Source organism: Lycorma delicatula, chromosome 8 (genome assembly GCF_047948215.1).
Source record: "Lycorma delicatula isolate Av1 chromosome 8, ASM4794821v1, whole genome shotgun sequence".
NCBI classification, from domain to species: domain Eukaryota; kingdom Metazoa; phylum Arthropoda; class Insecta; order Hemiptera; family Fulgoridae; genus Lycorma; species Lycorma delicatula.
This window is the reverse complement of record NC_134462.1, coordinates 109,602,888-109,623,637: the sequence shown is the minus strand read 5'-3', so window position 1 is coordinate 109,623,637 and position 20,750 is coordinate 109,602,888.

Here is a 20,750-nt window from a genome sequence, read left to right as displayed (position 1 = left end):
GTGGATACCGGTGATCTTTAGTGGTTGGGTTTCAATTAAGGAACGGTCGACCAGAACCAAACAAGCGTACACCTCAATCTGTTGTGCGTCCTAGTAACAGTAAAAATCACTTTTGCTTAACGTATAATTTGAATCTCGAGTAAATGAAAAATTCTATAGCAGCCTTTATTCAGAACAAAAAAAAAAAAAAACACCTCGCACTGTGGCGTTTGTTTTACAAAAATAAATCAAATCAATAAAATTTGAAGAAAAAATAAAGGATATGAGTTGTAAAAAAATAATAAAAAGATAAATTTAAAATACGGAATGCGCTTTAAACTAGTGTCCAAGTAGCTGCTATAATTGCTAGACATAATTATCCCGGTTCAATACCCGGCAAGAACCTGGAATTGTTTCCCTTATAATATTTTGTCCTTGCTAATAATAAAGAAAATTATTTACTAAAATTAACAAAAAAATACCTATAGATTATTCAATTTTTTATTGACATATTAATTCTTTTCTTTTTTCGTAGATTATTTTTTATTGTAAAAATATATACTCCTGAAAAAGAAATTGCATGTGAGAAGTGAGAAAAATTACAATATTTTATTTTACTAAAATAAACATGAAATTTAATAAATTAAATTTATCTCGACAAGACGGCAATTCACTGCCACGCGTAGGTCACTGAATTTAAGAAAGTACCTGTCCACTAATATTAAAGCGATTGGAGCTCTAATTGGCTGATGGCCAGCCATAACTCTCGGGTCGATTCCCAAAGCAGAGAGGTAGGACTCTTTCCCTTAAAAAAACCATTGATACCGGTTGGACATAGCAACGCCATCAAGGAACACCCAAGCAAACGGACAATGCGGCTCACGTCACATTCACTCGCCTCATGTGAGTAGCCAATTTTCCCCTTCACCACTAAGTTCCGGGGTGGCATGAATTTTTGCCCCCCCCCCCTCCAACAGCTAAGCAATCGAAAATCATATGTTCGTTCGACTAGACCTCCCCGCAGATGCACATGTCATCAGCTGCCAGGTGGAACAAGTTCGCGTACTTGGAGAGCACCTGGGCACCCGTTGTCCTTAAAAGCGAAGGAGAGGCTTACCATCCTCCCAAATCCTATATAAATGTATATATGGGATATGGGCAACTGTTCGAAATTTAGAACCAGTGGATTGTGATTACCGTTCCGCTTCGGTTCAAGCCAGGCTCGAAACCACGTCCAAAATACTAAATTACTCCCTGCCTCTTCGCAACTTCCAGATGACCGCCCGAACTTTCACCACTAAATCGACTGGGAGAGCGTTTTCCAACACGGTGGAAGCCACGTAGGAGGTTATATTACACACGCCAGTGCATACAAGTAAGGCTCTGCGCTGGGCATTTCGTAAAATTTGAATAAGAGCTCGATTTCTTTCCAACCTATGCACCAAACGGACGAAGCATAAGAGTCATACTTCCGAAGACACCTGGGTACCCCTTGTACAAATGACGGTCTTACAGCCCGTAATCCTTCAGAGCAATCCGCCTAGCCTTCTGCATCACAGGGACGGCATCCAATGTTGCTTGCCTAATGTGGTGGCTAAACAGACACTTCTCATCAAACAAAAACACCAAGAGAATACCCTATTAAAAAAATTACTCCAAAAACTTTCACCGTGGTGACTAGAACTACCACATTGCATATAAGGTCAGTAGGAGAAATATAAAGGAATATAGTAAGGTGGATATACGCTCACCAAGCCGCTGCAAAACGCGTACCCTAAAGCTATGATTTTTCAGTCCGATTCCAAAAAAAAACATCTATCTAACTTTTAGATACTCTGGATTAAAATCTGAAGTCACACCCAATACACATACGTAGTGAAAGGACCAACCAAAAAATCCTGTGGCGGGCAAAGCATGCATAAAAGATGAGTCTCCCGTTGGTTCATCTGACAAAATCCACCGGTTTCCACTTTGTCTTACTTTATTTAATTTTAATCTACTCTGGTTCAGAATCTTCTCCAGAACCACGACCTGTTTCATTGTTACTGCCAAAAACGTGTTGTGAGAAACATATTTATACAATAAAATATACCGAAAAAACATGAACTATATTTTTCAACTCTTACCAATAACATAACATCATTAAGGTTTTCTGAATGATCCCATTAAATATGATGAACACTAAACAACTCACGCGGGCCACAGCCGCAACCCAGCCGCTCTGTCCCTCACACAGCCAGGCTCACTGGTTAGGGTACGGACAGAGCTTCAGCACCCTCAAACCACCTCCCGCTCTACCCGGCCAGTGCACACCTGCATGTCTCAGAGAGTTCCGGTGCACAGCACTTCGGCTCCAACCAGTCTGGGCCACATCAACAGCCCGTGCGAACGCGCTATGAACGAGCCCAAGCGCGTCTGATCACACGGTTAGACAAATAGTCTCGCACTACGGCCTGCAATGTCACAGGAACATATCGGCGCTCCAACCAATAGAGGATAGAACTCCAACACAAAGAAGAAAATGCCGCCTCCATGTCAATAAAAATTGCCAAACACATCCACAGTCGGTGCCTTCCACTTCGACAAGTGTATTCAAGATGCAATCCTCGGTGCCACCCCATTCATGAAGCCATATTGGCTCGACTCAAAAGACAGCTCACATCGATGCGTTCCCAGAGCCGCTCCACAACCAGCTACCCAAGCAACCTGCCGACAACCATCAAGAGGCCGACGGGCCGACAACCGCCGACCGAACCAGAATCCCTTCTCGGTCCCAAGAGCACCCTCACCAAAGCCACCCCCCAACAAGCGGAAAGAAACCCCAACCAAAGCACCCCGTGAACCGCCCACCAAGAAGCCCTCCCATGACAGGCAACAGGCGATAGAAGACATCCGGGTTAAGCCAGCCAACACCTGGCCCTCCCCCCAGCGCCATTCGCGAAAACACTCGGTCCACAATCACGGGATCCACAGCCCGCACGCCTGGGAAAGCGCCCCATCCGCCCTGACGTCGACCACCACCTCATCCCCCCGAACATCCGGAAACAGAGTATCCAGGAACGCACGGCAAGTCGCCACAGACGTCAACGTGTGGTCCCGACCACCAAACCCGCACCGAACACCGGACAGCACGTGCAATGGCTTGGGGCCGTAACTTGATTTCGTGAGCTGCCAGGGGTTGCGTTGCAACTCGCGCATGGAGTTTTGCCGAAAACGAGTGTGGTTTTCTTGATGACATGTACATATTCGCTGCGGACGCGCCGGTAGATACGTAGCACCTCAGCGCGCACGTCAAAAACGATAATCCCCGTTAGGAGGCTACGCTTGGGCTTACTACGATCTAACATTGCGCCCAGCACGCTCAGGTCAGAGATCCACCACCTTTTTCCGGGCCGCCGTCTGCGATCAACAGACGGCCTCCCAAAAGGGGAGGTCATGACGGCTCCAGGCACTCTCTGATCAGCGGACTGACCACGACTCAAGGGTCCGTCCATTAGCCTTAGCCGCCGTAGGACCCTATCGCAGCCAGTCTTGATGGCCCAGCTGAATTTTTCAGCCATCAATTCTCACTATGCTCCATGCGCCATTCCAACCCCTGTAAGGCAGCCCCCAAGCCCAAATCTTTGCACGCACCGTCCAGCCCTCTGCACGGGCCAGGCGGTCGTGACCACACGCCAACATCCGTGGTGACCCACCATGCACTCCCGGACAATCTGTCTCCAGACGCTCCGGAGGATGAAGCAGTAGTCTGGGCCAGGGCGAGCGAGACACCGTCCCCGGCGCGCGGGAAGCGGATCTTGTGATTGCAAACAGAGTGCCTTCCCGAATGGCACCGAGAAGGGACCGAGCACTGACCAACGTGACCCGAACCCCCTCCACCACCAGCTGTCCATCACAAAAGAGCTGCCCGGCAGGCAGCCCTCGGGGCGCCCCAGCCGTGGCTCCTATCCGACTTGACGAAAAATGGCTTTCGTAAGGGTGCTCCCAAAACCAAGAAAGGACTCTAGTTACGTCGACAGTCATTAGCCCATCAGCCTCCAGATGACCATCGGCAAGCCGCCAGAGGTTGGCCGTGGAACGGCTCCGGGAATGCATAGACACGAACCATCCTCCAAATCGAGACCAACATGGCCTCATGAAAAGCGTTAGCACTGGGGATTGCATCTCAAAAGCTCTTGGCGAGGTGGTAGTCGCCGACTGCAAAAATGTTTGGCACCCTTTTCTGACATAGAGGCAGCATTTCCCTCCCTGCTTTGGAGTTCTATCCTCTATGAGTTTGAAGGCCACAATGCTCCTGTAGCCCCGCTGGCCGCAATGCGTAACCAACTGTCCAACCGCACGGCTCTGCTCAGAGATGCGCACCCGGTAGTGGAGACGTCCGTAAACAGGTAAAGCCCAAAGGGCTCCGCCCCCGGTCCTCCGCTGCGGAACCCGGCACCCGACAGACTCCTGGTACTGACACCCAACAAGGGGCCAAGGGATCGAGCACCTATTCAAAATTCAAGAACTGCCCATCGGAGAACCTTAATCGCATGCACTGGTGCGTTCAAAACTACCTCATATTATGAGGTCACCACCGCGCCGGAAAAGGCTCTCCTAAACGATCCCGTAATAAAAACTGAAGCGGCCACGCGAATGTTATTAACAATTTAACTTCCCATACCTGCAAAAACAACCAATTACACAGTAACAACCACAGGATTCCATCAGATGGACCAACAACAAACTCATCCTCTATGCATCACCCCGACCTCGTCCCCACCACAAAACTTTGAAGTCAGTCCCTTAACGATACATGTGCATATTAAGTTTTTTATCTTATTATTTCAGAATATAATCCAAAATATTCAAAAATTACATGTAAATTCTGTGTTTTTCCACACTCAAACCAACAAGCCCACATCCACCTCACTACAATCCCCCATATCCCTCCCAATAACCTGATATACAATGTGGCAATTCTAGTCAGTAAAGTAAAAGTTTTTAGTCATTTTTTTAAGCAGTCCTCCCTCAATAAAAAAGAACATTTGTTGATCAGCTAATTAATTATAAATTTTATATGATAAGTTAAAATAATTTCTTTGTTTTAATCGGCTTTTTCTGACCTCTTAAATGACATGGTCTTTCCTAATACAAGACTAACTAATCTACACTGTTCTTGACTGTGCTGTTCACTCCTGAAATTCCTAAGTTGTTTCTGCTTCTTTGTCACTTCATTCTTATAGTAATGATCAGGTGTAAGTAACTTCTGATTGAAAATTTTTATTAAGAAATGTACATTTATCATTAGATTTCATTACATGGCTAGTCCAAAAGTTTTGTTTGCTTTACGACTAACTTTTGGTATTCCTAATCCATTCATTATGTTTCCCAACAGTAAAATTTCAAGCAACTTTCAAGTTTTTCAGTAAGTGATTAATTTCGATACCTAAGATAAGGAAAAAAATAATGATATAAGAATTTGTATTTTACCTTCACTTTGGAGCATTACTCCAAATGCTGAAGCCGATTTAATAAGAAAAGGAAGATTTTTATTATTTCTATAATATAAGCAGGAGGATATAAAAATAATGATTTAAAATCAATTTTAAATAGGAGTCAAAAGTTAATCAGTCATTTATAAACATTTGCATACAGTAACATTTTAAATTTAAAAAGCAACCCTGACTTTTTGATTTTTTTGTTAATGGATTTCATTTCTCGAAATAAGTGTAAAAGTCGAGCAGTGATAAATGATTTAATGATTAAAAGCCTTTCGTTAACTTTTTTTGTCTATGAAAGTTTTTTTTAATTTTAAAATTACGTGAAAAAAATATTATTCCAAAATAAAGTTTTCATTTTTGCAACTCATTTGACTGACAAATTACTTTACATTACTATCTCAGTGTACGACAAACTATGGATATAAAACAGAAAAAGAAATTCAGCTAAGATTTGAATAGAATGCACCAGGAGAAAGATTAAAAACACAGACAACAATTTAAATCTGTATAAAATAGAGGTTACATTTTCCCCTCAAAAACCGATTGGAAATTTTTCTAATTAGTATCCAATACAATTCTGCTTAAAATTTCCTGGCTAAAATTAGATAATTCCATTTTTGTTAATCTTTACTTTTACGGACATATTACATTCATTAAAAAACTTTTTTGAAAAAGCAGTATAAATTCTATACGTTTTATTAATTTTAAAGCGTATAAAATTTTTTAAATTTATTCATAATGCTTTGCTAATTTAGCATGTTAGTTTTTAGATCAGATTATACCACGTTCGACCCCCAACTAGTCTTATTCAATACGTAATAAATTTATTCTTACTATCATTCTAATATAAACACGTGCAATATTTACACAATACTGAAAAGTTATATACACTTTTGTGGTTACTGTTAAAAACAAATAAATTAAAAAATTTTATATTAATAAAAAATTATTCCGGGCTGCAAAATGAAAAGTATTCTGACTGATAAATAATTCGTTTATTCAGATCGGTAAACTATTAAAAATTGTGTATAAAACTTGGACAAATCAAGGGAAACCGTGGGAAAATTTCAATCTGTAAGCATCACAAAATACAAAATTATTATTAAAAAAATTAATTATAATTAATTAACTATTAAAGCTTTAATCAATACAAAGAACCGATAAATGCATTAAAGAAATAATACAGAAAAAATGAAAACATAATAAATAGAATCGAAAAGAAAATTATTTAAATCCATCACCATTAATTGAAATTATTTAAATTATTATTACTTGTACTTTTTATTGTAAAAGTTTAACCAACTTTCATAATAAATTTATCATAAACCTGTTTGAAATCCACATTTTTGTGAGGATCGGAGCCACTCTTAAAGTGGCTTTTTTTAAAATAAAAATAAAGAATATTTTTATTTTTATTCTATATACAATTGTTAAGTCAATAAAATAAATGTTTTTTAATGAAATAAACTATGCATTATTATTTATTGTATTTTTGATGACAGCAGTATAGTTTTTGAAGTTATAAAATGTTTACCCAATCTAAATTAAATACTAATGAAAGACTTAAAGCTTTCATCTTTATAACGACTATGCTTGATTTAAAGCGAAAGTTAGCTCGGTCTCAAAATAAAGTTTTTATATAATTTTCACCTAAAATTAGAGTGCAGTCAGTTTTTTTTTAAATCTAAATATGGTGTATCATGGATGCCAGAATTCATTCTATCATTAAAAACGTAATAATTTTTATACTGAGAATGAATATGTTTTATTTATATGTATCATTTTACATTCTAAACAATCTGACATAGTCATTTCAAGGATAATTTTTCAGAGTATGAGGCATTTTTTATAATTTTTCACTTATTCCATCATATTTGAATACTAATTAGAATTCCTCTGCTTTGGTGTGACTTGTTGAATGCCAATAATTTACTACGTTTTATATATTGTAAATAATTAGTTTTTAAATACTAAATTTTGAGTCCAACTCAAAATCAGTTACAAAAAAAAATTATCTTAATACAAAAGCAGTTGTATTAACTTATTCTAACCTAAATTATTAGTACATGGAAACATCTGACACAAACAAAATTCATGAAAATGTAACATACAAAATTAAAGTTCTTAACATAAAACAGCATTTAACCCAAGAAATCTTAAAAATAACATCACTAATAAACAGTTTCTTTTTGAAATATAAATCTAAAAAACACAAAAATAATAGCAAAAAAATTCACATATCCTATCATAGGGAAACCCTACTGCGACTGTAATGGCAAATATGACAAATAATTAAGTTTATGCAGTTATAATATTAATTTAGTTGAACCTGAAAAAAATGCATAAATAGATATCATATCTACTATTAAACACTTAATACACAGTACTTAAAATAATCTTAATTTAATTTTTTTATCGATTCTGAAACAGGAACATAGAAACATACGTATAAAAATATAACCTATTAGGGGAAATTGTAACAGTGGATCCTACAGGGACTGGGACATCTACCATGAATAAGACAACTAAGTATTAAAAAAATAATTTTGATGTACCTGAAAAAAATACATAATAAATTCAGAATAATCTACTGGGGAAACAATAGATTTCTACAGTGAACGCAACTTAACCTAAGTAATAATAATGTTTATGAAGTTATAATATAAATTTAGTCAAACCTGAAAAAAATACACAACAAGGACATATGTCTACTGATAAAAAACTTAAAATATATAGCACTTAATCAAAATAATCTTAATTTAAATGTTTATATTAATCCTGAAACAGAAACACACAAAAGTACACATAAAAATATAACCTACTAGGAGAAACTGTGGACCCTACAGGGACTAGAAAACCTAGCATGCGATTTTATCTTAAAATTAAACAATTTAATTCTAACATGCAATTAAGTAATATAGAACATAATAATAAAAATATTTGCCTTTTAGCATAAATTTATCCCATTGTAAAGGTTGAACCATAATATAAGGAAGGCCACTTACATTGTACTTACTTTTTTTTAATAATTAAATGAACGTTGAGTTACTTGCAACTAAAGAAAATAAACAGTACTATTAGTGACGATAATCATAAATCCTTTTTTTAACTTACTGTTTTGGTTATGCTGGCAATTAATACATTTGTAACATAAATATTGTACTCATATTGTATTATGAAATACGAGGGTGATAGTACACTGGGAAGAAAATCACTCAAATTCAAGGACATAATATCTCTAAAGATTACCATAATCTTAACCTGGACCCGGCAGGCATTCAGCCAAAACCTAGAAATCATTACTGTGAAGAAAGAAATCAAGAAAAGAGTAGAAGTTAGAAAGGGATGATCTAAACAGGACTGCAAACAATTCCACTTGAAGGAATGTATCTAAATCTTTTCTAGACAGTGGGCATCAATCTTACTGGTAATCAATTAGGAGATTAGGATGTCTTCACATAGGATATAAGTAGTTAATTACTGATCAATGATTTGTAATAATCAGCTCAAAAATATACAACAATATATTATTTTTACACAAGGTAATCAAAAACCGTTTAGTATAGCTCAGGCTTTCTTAAGGAATATCCTCAGACCAACCCCAGACTCGTGCGATTAATGGGCATTTCCAGTTGAACTATAAACTGTTCAGACGAGTGACCACTGGAGGGTAAAAAAAATGAATATATGGTTAGTAGTGCCTGATTCTTCTGATCATTTTCCTATTTTTCATACTACTTTATTTCCTATTTTACAATATAATTAGCATAAACTCCATCTCATATTTTCCCATTTATTTATATAGATTGTATTTTTTTTAGACATTGTAAGGCTTTCATTCGCTTTAATTTCTGTGACAAAGCTAACGAGTTTGCCATATGATATCAATTTGTAAGTACATTAGCAAAGTGATTATATAAACAAAGCGATTTGGGCATGATTTTATACTTCCAAACAGATTACAAAAAGATAAGACTCGGAGTAAGCAAAGCGAGCAGAGGCATATGTAAGACTGCAATTTACATTAAAAGAAAAAACACATTAGCATCAACATTAAATTACTAAAATTAAAAATTTTGTGTTAAAGGAAAGATCCTGACTTATTTATTATCTATTCCATTCATATTCTGTTGAGTTCAAGTGGCAAAATTTTGCAAAGGACCTGGGTCTTTTCCTAGCTGTTCTTTGTACTTAATCAATTACTTAATAAATTAAAACCAAATTTTTCTTGGCATAACTGAGAAGTTTTTTTTAGATATATTTCATCTAGAAAAAAAAATATATATATGTATTAACTTAAATGTAATTTATTTACCTCTTGATTGGGTAGAATTAAATATAACACATATTTTACTTAAAAATATTATCATTATTAATCTCATGGGTTAACTATACAAACCTACAAATTAAATTCACCACATTTCACTTGAATTCTCTAAGCTTCCTCAGGTGACAATACACATTCATACACACATCATACAAAATTCTCTTACAGATTAAGAAACTAACTGGTCTAACCATCCTAGATAACAATATTTTATCCCCACCTTGCTGTAATAGATCCCCCTACACACACATGATTCATCTTATCCTTAGATAATTACACGTATCTCTTTATATAACCTGATTGCTATTAATTTATATAAAGGGGATACATATAATTATATAAAGATAAAAAGAGTCATGTATGTAGCAGCAAGATATATTACAACAAGAGTGGGGATAAAATATTGTTATCTAGGATGGGTAGACCAGTTAATTTCTTAATCTGTAAGAGAATTTTGTATGATGTGAGTATGAATGTGTATTGTCACTTGAGCAGGCTTAAAGAATTATAAGTGAAACGTAGTGAATTTAATTTATAGGTTTGTATAGTTGAGTAGTTAACCCATGAGATTAATAGATAGTATTTTTAAGTGAAATATGTCTTGTTATTACATACGAGGTCTGTAAATAAAATAATGAGACTGGTTCAGAAAAACTTTTTATTTACAATCCAATTTTAAATGGACTCTTATCACCGTCGAAATAGTTCCCTTGGGAAGTTACGTAACGCTTCAAACAATTTTCAATTTACAGAATTATACAATAAACATATATATTCTTGTTCTGTATATATTCTATACATTTTTATTTACTTTTACAAAATAAATGCCATCAAATAATGGCTAAAGTTTCTTAAAAAACTTAATAAAAATTTATCACGTAACAATCTCAGTTGTGATTTTGAACTTCTGGTCATCGAGAGGCTTTTCTTTTTTTTAAGTTCTATCAACTGCTACACAATAGGCTGAATTATAGGAATAGTGAATGTTAATTTTTATCTGAATTACTAATTGGCCTTTTGTTTGCTCCTGTAACAGGAAATGAAGTGCACAAAAAGGACAATCATATCAAGCATCCCGATAAAACAAATTCTCCAACTATTAAGTCCCCAAACTGTTTCGTAAAAGGCTCTTAAAACAGTTATTCTTACCCCCAGCAGTCATTCTTACACCCAGTTTATTAATACAGAAATAAAGAATTAATGAAGAAAAATGGGAGAGCTGATCAGCTACAAATGGAAGCCATTTCTGAAGACTAGAATAGTTTGCAACCTTGCCTGAAATCAGCTTCTTATAAATTTCCCTAGAAATACACAAAACTTAGCTAATTCTTAGACAAACCAATAACAGAATGAAAAAGGTGTACTAGGACAAAAGTTTTAAGCATCTAATTTCTATATATTTCAGAAGCATAAACTACAAACTAATACTTGGTGCATTAACAAAATAAAATAATCTTGCAAACATCATGTTTTCCCTTGATAATAACTGATTATATTGTTCAGATTAACTACACCTAGCCCCATCAGGTGTGTAATATGAGATACTTCATAAACTTTCATTGCAGACGAGGAACCAGAAGGGTTCTCTCTCTCTCTCTCTCTCTCTCTCTCTCTCTCTCTCTCTCTTTCTCCCAACTCTAAGATGTAAGCAATAAAATTTAAATTTTATAGTGATATCATGCATAATAAGTAGTATAATAATACCTTAATTTTTCCATAATGCTGATATATCCATGATAAAGTCACGCCAGCATAAGAGATGAGTTCCCAAGAGGAAAGATATCAAGCAATTGAAAATAAACAGGTACACATCAACTGTATAAGACAAATACTACACTTTTATAGCAACACAGTTTCTATATTTTTACATTGATTTTTAATAACATAGATTTTGTTATTTTGAAAATTTTTTTTAATTATAAAGAGAACCGATCGATGAGTAGTAATGGTTGAAGTTGTAGTAGTAATAGTAACAGAAGAAAGAAATACTGATAAAATAATGCTGAACTAAATTTGGAAAAAATGACATTACAAAAATTGACCGGGATCAGCTTCTGCCTTTTACTTTTACGGCAAAATATTCAATTATCATTCCAATAAACTTATCAAATTTTAAAGAAATTTTTGTTATGCTAGATGCACTTTATCATATAATTTTTCTTATATAGTTTCATTAATAATAATATAATAAGTTGCCTACAAGATACGTTTTTTAATAAAAATAAATTAACTTCATAAGTAACATTTATGGAATCTCACAATAATCACGTGATCAGAGTTAAAAGAAATTAAAATAAACATGCAGCATGCATCTTCTTAGCTTGAAGCTTTTTAGCTTGAGGCTGAAAACTGTGGAGAGAGGGATAAGATAGTCAGTTAAAATTATTTTTAAATAATTGACAAAAACTGCCTATGTTCAAATTAACAAAGGTTTGTTTGGCTTTTTGTTGTTAATAGAAGTACTACTACGGTTATCAATCCAAAAGATAGAAGGAAAGATTATTAATTAAAATATAGTTTTAAAAAAATTATAAAATAACAAATAGAATTTTTTTTAAGTATTTAAAATTTACTTTTATATAAAAAAATGTAAACAAATTTTTTATTTATTTATAATATCCTGTCTTCAAATAACTCCATGGCACAAGTGCTAGCATCTCGACCTTTCATCTGGAGATCTCAGGTTTGAATCCTCTTCAGGCATTTTTCATTTGCTACAAAATTCAATTTCCATATCCCACGCACAAGCTTCAAACTTATGTAGCGATATCATCAACCCAAAAAAAAGAAAAAAAATCATGATTCTTCCTAAACAAAAAGTATCTATATTTATGAACTAGTATATTATTTCTCATATTAGTATTAAATCAAACGAATAACTCAGAATTTATTAAATTACATGAATAAGATAACTTTTAAAAAATGACAAAAATTCTTACGAATCTTTCATAAAATTTTAAAATGTTTAGTTTCATGATAGTTTTTTTCTCAAACAGGGATTAATTCTTTTAAGTAAAAAAACTCGAATTAATTATACTTTAAAGTGCCCTAAAAACTGCTAAAATTAATTTAAATATTTTCCAAGGAGAGGAGAGTCTGCAGCCATTGGTTGAGATGTGATAATCTGAAAGAGAAAATAAAGAACATGTGAAATCAAACATAAAAAATAAAGTACTTTCACTAAATACAGATCTCCAATCAGATCCTGATTAATAAAATTGGGGAAATGATAATAATTGTAACATGAAACAGTTGACATGAACGATTTATTTACACACTCACATTATCATCAATTAATTTTCAGCAATATTTATTGACAATTTTTTTATTTTAAAATACTAACTGAGTTTAATGGAGTTTTTATATATAAATTTTAAACTAAATTATTAAAACATTTTTATTGGTTGCATAGTAAACTGTTTTATAATAACAATAACACCTCACAATATTGCCTTAATTTAACATACTGGCCAAAATTTTAACAAGAACCTACACTATGTCTGTACCTTCAATGTGCTCTCCACTGTCACAACATATTTAATTTCTAACTTGTTCAGTACAAACAAATAACATACCCTGTACTAAATCAGAGCATATCATATTCCCTAATCACTAACACCTAAAACCTGAATAACACATCCTTCACTATGTCATAGCATATTACATTTTCTAATTTTTCAACAAAAATAAATAATACATCCTGGATGTATTACTACTTGCTGAATTCCTTGCCCAAATCCTACTTGTTCAACAAAAAATTAAATATAGCATGCAATATGATAGCTTACAAGATATGCTGCTAAATCAACAAGAAGCTTGATATGCACCCATAACTGTGTCAAAGTATATCGCATTAGCTGTCTCATCAATAATAGTTAGTACACTCTGTACTACGTGAGAGCAATATAACATTTTCTGTTGTTCAGTAAAAACATAAATAAGATATAAATTATTTATATAAAAGTTTCCACTTACCGACAATCTTTAATAGTAATGTTCCAGCGCTTTCACATTACTAATCCATCCTTAGGAACAATGATGTGTTATACATTATAATTATTTACTTCACATATCATTAATTATACTAAATTGAATTTTATAAAACTTTGAATAATATTATTCAAACAAATATTAAACAATAATTTTAATTCTCAGGTGGGTAATACTGCTTCATACTAATAAACATAACAGTTTAGGCCTTCATACTGACATGATGGATAACGTTAACTTTATTTTACCTTTTGATGATCAATTGTTATATTTATATTTTTATAAAATTTAATTTAGTATAATTAATGACATGTAAAGTAAATAATTATAATGCATAACACATCACTGTTCATGAGGATGGATTAATAATCTGTAAGCGCTGGAACATTACTATTAAAATTTGTTGGTAAGTGGAAACTATTATATAAATAATTTATATATTAACACCAACGAGCCATGCTTAATAAAATTCATATAAATAATATACTCTGTACCAGGCCTAAGCAAGCTTATTACATTTCTTACTTTTTTTGTAAAAATATAAATAATACCCTCTGCAATATGTCAGAGAATAAATAGGGCGTATTTGCTGCTTGAACTGCAAGATTTGAAAGAGGACACCCTATAATTTACCAGAGCATACCGTACTTCCTATTTCTTCAAAAGAAGATTAAATACTATTTAGTTTTTCTTTCCACTGTGTCAAAATATAACATGTTGGTTACCAAAAAATGTTAGTAATATACTTTGTATGATATCTAACCACAAGACATTTGTAACTTGTTTAATAAAACCCTACATAATAACCCTGCACTGTGAAAAACTAACTGGTTTTCCAACGACAAAGAAAACAGAACTCAAACTCTTAAGTAAGAGTACATCACATTTTCTGCCTGTTCAGTAGAAACCAAAATAAAATTATTTATATTCGGTCAGGACAACCCGTCATATATCTGCTGCTTAGTCAGCAAAAAACATTCTTCTTATATAATATACAGTACACACTGCATTGTGTCAGAACATATCATATTTCCTAGCGATTGGAAAAGATCAAAATTATACACCTTTCATACGATATGTCAAAGCATATCATATTGTTTATTGTTTGACAAAAACTTATGTAATATTCAATACTTACACAGTGTCACTATCACATTTGAAAAATCATCAAGCAATTAAAACTTTTATATGAAACTGTATTTAATATAATTCATGTACTTTACCGATAACTTTGTATAATTTTTCATGAATAATTTTTTTTTAACAGTAACAACAAACTACTAAAACTAATATCCAATAAAATTAATACTCAAGAGTAGTTTAAACAGTGAATTAAGCATACCAAAATAAAAAATTTTTGTTATATCATATAATAAAAAAGTAACTTTTATTATGTTGACCCGTATAAAGTTTTGCCTAAAATATTGACAGTAAAATACCACTAACAATAGAAAAAGAATCATAGAATAGTAAGGTGGGTTTAGACCTGAAAGAAATTGTGCAAGGCAAATATGTAATCTAAAACAAATTTTACAACACCAAAAAATTAAAAAACCAAAATTAGTTACAACTTTTAAAGATTTTATGAAAGCCTATGACTTCATCCTCAGGGAATCTCTAATTAAAATCCTTTAATTTAAAATATATCCCAAGGCAATAAATAATATAAAAGAAACATTAACAAACAAAAAATCAAAAGTGAAATTTTTAAGGGAACTTTCAGAACTATTCAGGTTAAAATCAGAATTAAAAAAATAAGCAAATTTGCAAGCAAAATTGGTCTTCAAATTTTTTATGAAAAAAAAAACTAATTGGTTTTCCAATGACAAAGAAAACAGAACTCAATTCCTTAAAATTTCTGACATCAAAAATGTAATTAGAGTTCAAAAATGGGAGAAATCATAACACCAAATATAATTGAAATGTGGGATGAAGAAAAGAGTACAAAAAATGGAAACTGCCTATCATCTCATAAAGAAAATTTATCATAAAAATTCCCTGCCATATAACTCTAAATTGAGGCACTACAAAACTGCAGTTCTACCAGAAGCACTGTATGGGGCGAATGTATGCATTTTTTGTTGAGCAAGAAATAGCAAAAGTAGAAAAAATATCTTAAAAAAAGTCATGGACCAAAATATAAAGATGAAAATTACAAATTGAAAAGTAATAAAGAAATTTACTAATATACAGAAAAAATTAAGGGTCCTAATCTGGAAAAGAGATTACAGTTTTATGGTAATTTATAAAGGATGAAAACCAAAGATTAGACAAAACTGAATGTAAAAGTTTAAAGTAATAAAATCATTTATAAATGAAATTTATGGCAACTTCACCTGGCAACTCTATTGGTCTTACTGCTCTGGTTTAGTATTTTTTTCATTTGAGTACATTCTTCTTATGATAAAGAAATTAATTATAAATTTTCAGAATAATTCTGATTAAGTACTATGCAATGTAAATTTTAAACTAAATTCATAAAAAAGTTATGAATACAATTGTTTCCTAAAGTATAATTTATTTCAGCAGCCATAAAAATAATCAGATTCAAATTTTCAAGTATTTGTAATTTGCAAGTATAATCAAATTCAACTATTTTTCAATATATTTTTGTGCCAGAAAATAGTTTTGTATAATTATTAATATTTTCATTTATTTACATTCATATGAAAATTCAATTTTAGTTCCTATAAAATAGTATAGTAGAGAAAAACAGTATTCTGTGCTTCATTAGAGCAGCCTTTAAAAGGTAGGCGAAACATGTCTAGACAAGTTTTTTCTTGTCAATATAAAATACCTATTATATATGTACCTATATCAGTACCTATTATATATGTACTGATAAAAAACATAAAATCAAAACAATTTTCATAGGGTCATTTAAAAGAATAAAGTATTTTGTTTTTTAGTTCAAAAAACTCATTTCAACATCTACATAGAATTTAATTAATTTTATAAAAATAACGCCGCCATGTTGGCTTGTTCAAACTAATGTAAAATGCATCATTTTTATATTAAATAAAATGTGTGTCTGATAATTATTATTAAATAAAACTAAATGTTAGAATAGACCTTAACAAAATATAAAAATCATCTTACAATCACTAACTCTTACAAAATATAACATTACTCTGTTCTTCATTAGAGCAGCCTTTAAAAAGTAGGCAAAACAAGTCTAGACAAGTTTTTTTCTTGTCAATATAAAATATTCAGATTTGCTATTCAGTACCTATTATACATGTACTGATAAAAAACATAAAATCAAAACAATTTTCATAGGGTCATTTAAAAGAATAAAGTATTTTGTTTTTTAGTTCAAAAAACTCATTTCAACTTCTACATAAAATTTAATTAATTTTATAAAAATAACGCCGCCATATTGGCTTGTTCAAACTAATGTAAAATTGCATAATTTTTGTATTAAATAAAATGTATGTCTGAAAATTATTATTAAATAAAACTAAATGTTAAAATAAACCTTAATAAAATATAAAAATCACCTACATATCAGTAACTCTTACAAAATATAGCATTTTAAGAATCCTGATAATAAAAGCTTTACAAAATTACCCGATTACATTTTTAACTCGTTTTAACTAAAATTTAAGTACTCATCTTTAATTAAATATTATTAGCTTAAAAAAATTAAAAATTTATGTTGCATATATATATATATATGAGTAATAAAGTTATTTCTTACTTTAAATAATGTCCTAAATTGTGTTCAACAGTTATTTTTCTAGAATATTCTATAAAAAAAGTTCATCAGTGTAAGCCCACATACACACACCAAAACGGTAACGATGAATCTGAAATTGTGATTGGACAATAGTACCATAATCCATTATATTTAAATACTTAAAAAAAAAGTTTATTCATCATTTTACATATAAGTAATTTAATAGTAATAAAAAAAATTATATAGCTTGAAACACAGGATTTTCCATTGTTTGTTCAAAAAATATTTATGATAATTGATAAATAAACAGAATAAATTGCTTCTAAATCTTATTCACAGATTGAGAAATTTATATAAATGTTTAATTATGATGAGTTTACAACAAATTATTCATTGAATTAAGATTATTTTAAGTCGGCTAAAAATTATTAATATCAAACAAAAACAAGCTCAATAAGTAATAATGTATTAGTTATCAGCTATTTAAAAATATCGTTGAATTCGCAAGTAAAAGATATTTTATTTAAACTTGGTTAACCTGTAATGTTACTTGTTCTATTTATGGTAAATTATCTCTATTTTCTAGTCTATATTACTACTGACTTTTTAATTATACGAGTTTATTTTATTTCATTTGTTTTATTTATAGGGTATAATTTATGCGTTTTTAAAATACGAATTGTTTTAATTTTTATAGCTTCAACTATTTTACGACACAAAAGTTGAGCCGTTCTATCAATAAATTTTAATAAACCCGACAGTTCTTCAATAATGGAAATATTATGTTTAAACGAATAGTAATATCGAACAATCGCTTTTATGTATATCATTTGTTTAGAACTAACTCATGTTTTAACACAATTGTTAATGTGATTTAAGGTCTTAAACTATTCTTATATTCACAGTGTTTTCCACTACGATCCCAACTATACCAAATTTTTATTTTTTAATCAGATTTTAAATGTAATTACAGCATATTATATTTATCACATTATATTTTTCTAAAGGCAAAATACAAAAGGTAAGTAGTTAAAAATTCATATTTAATTCAAGAAAATTTACCGATATTAAATGAAAAGAAAAAATATTAGAAAGAAATTTTGAGTAGAGTGGGATACGAAAATAAATTAGCAGTATAGTATAGCACATGTTCTCATCAATTAAGATAACATAATTTATACAATCAAGGTAACATTAAATAATACTTGTGCTATTATTTTTTTACTACAAATGCAGGTTTTAATTATTAATTAAATACGTACCATAATGTAGATATATGATGCAGCTTGGTCAATTATTATAACAAATATGTAGTAGTACAGTAGTAGGTAAGAACGTGTAAATTTATGATTTATAATCATGAAGTTTAATAAATTTCTGAATTTCACTCATTAAATTGCAGTTCAATAACAGTGTTAATAAAAACAAACTTGGTTATGTTTTTCTAGGTTAAAAAAATTTAATCACTATCATCCGTACAACTTAATCTTGAATTTTTAATAATATTTAAAAATGCATTCACAAAATACACAAATTTTTATAGTTAATTTTTCTTAAGGATTGTGTGTGTGAGTGAGTGTGTGTGTGTTAAACTTTTAAAACTGTGTAATAAAAAGTCCTATTCTATATCGTAGCAGAATTGCAACTGTAAAGCAGTTAAAAGAAGTTAAACCTTCAATACAAAAAAATATCGTCTTGCCACCCTGTCCATCTCTATATATTTCATCATTTACCGCTGCAGTCCCTTTCTCCTCATAAATCATCACTGCACGTACATCATATATAACATACTTTTTGTCCTTGAAAATTAACTAAAGAGCATTTTTTGTTTCAGACTGTTATGACTTATTTCTTTAGCTATTGTTTTTTAACTACTTTTTAAATAAAAAATTATAGTAGACTTGCCTTTTTCATCCCTTACGCACAAACACACACTTTCAAACATGCAATTCTTTCACACACACACACATATACATATATATATATATATATATATATATATATATATATATTATTTATTTATTTATATATATTTTAACACAGAAACAGACAAAGGTTTGACCAGATCGTACGCTTAGAGGTAACACAAAAAATTATGGATGCATACATAAAATCCATACTTCTTTTGGACTAATTAAAAATTAGTTTAATTTACATTAAAAATTATTGTATTTTATCTAAAAAAAATTTTGTATATAGTATGTTGACATTAATTTGTCGCTTTGCACTATCTGGGTATATCAGTTTTACTTTCCCGTCTAGCGCTGCAGTAGAGCAATAGCTTTCGAAGGGAAAGTATTATAATAGGTCCAGTTTGGGAATTGGCGGTTTTCATCGGATGACGTTTTGACGTAAAGAATCCAAAAAACCGGATGGAAATTTGCCTGATGTTCGTATGTACGTATGTGTGTGTGTGTGTGTGTGTGTGTGTGTGTTCGGTCTCGCACTCTAATCACCTATCTTCAGAACTACTAACTTCAGAATTACTGAGCCGATTTTGACAAAACTTGATCAGATTAATTCTATGTACGGGGCACTGATGCCATTAAAATTTCAAGTTAAAAGGTCACGGAGATGAGGCTGTAGAACAACGTATCTCTAGATTACATGTAATTATGTTCTTATTTTTCTTAGGCGCATTTGTTAACAATTAAAAAATAATATTTGCAAAAAAAGTTTGCAAAATCGCACCCTTAGCCGAAAAATTATTCTTAACTATTGGGCAGCGCTAATGTATCACTGACATGCTAAATTAAATTGTGTGTGTAGGCCGCATCACGACAACTGCAACTGTGTTGTCAGCGTTTTTCTTACGAATATGATGAATGTAAAACATCTAAAGGAAAAGACCCATTAGTCGAGTTGCTTTCTACGAGTCGAATTGCTTTCTATGAAAGTAACTATGTTCTTCAATTTTTTTAATAAACGAGTGGTGTTTCTTGTACAGCTGAAAATCCCTTTTATTTCAAAGGTCTTAGCAAGCCGATATTGCTCAGTAGATAAAGCAACAGGAAACCACTTCACTCATTATTTTTCGTAGTAAGCCAAGCATGGAGTGATAGTTATCTTTGTAACGGCTATTCCAGTTCTGGGTGTCTTGTATCTCATGTCAGTTCGCTTACAACCTTTTTGATTGTGGCGTGTAACATACAGATATAATAAATCGACGGAAAGTTGAAATTCTAAAGTTTGATAGGGTTCTATGCAGTGTTCCATTATTATCGCCTCTGGATTTCCTTTATAATAAATACAGTCACGCATACGCACTGCAGGTGCGTATGCGTGTGTTATA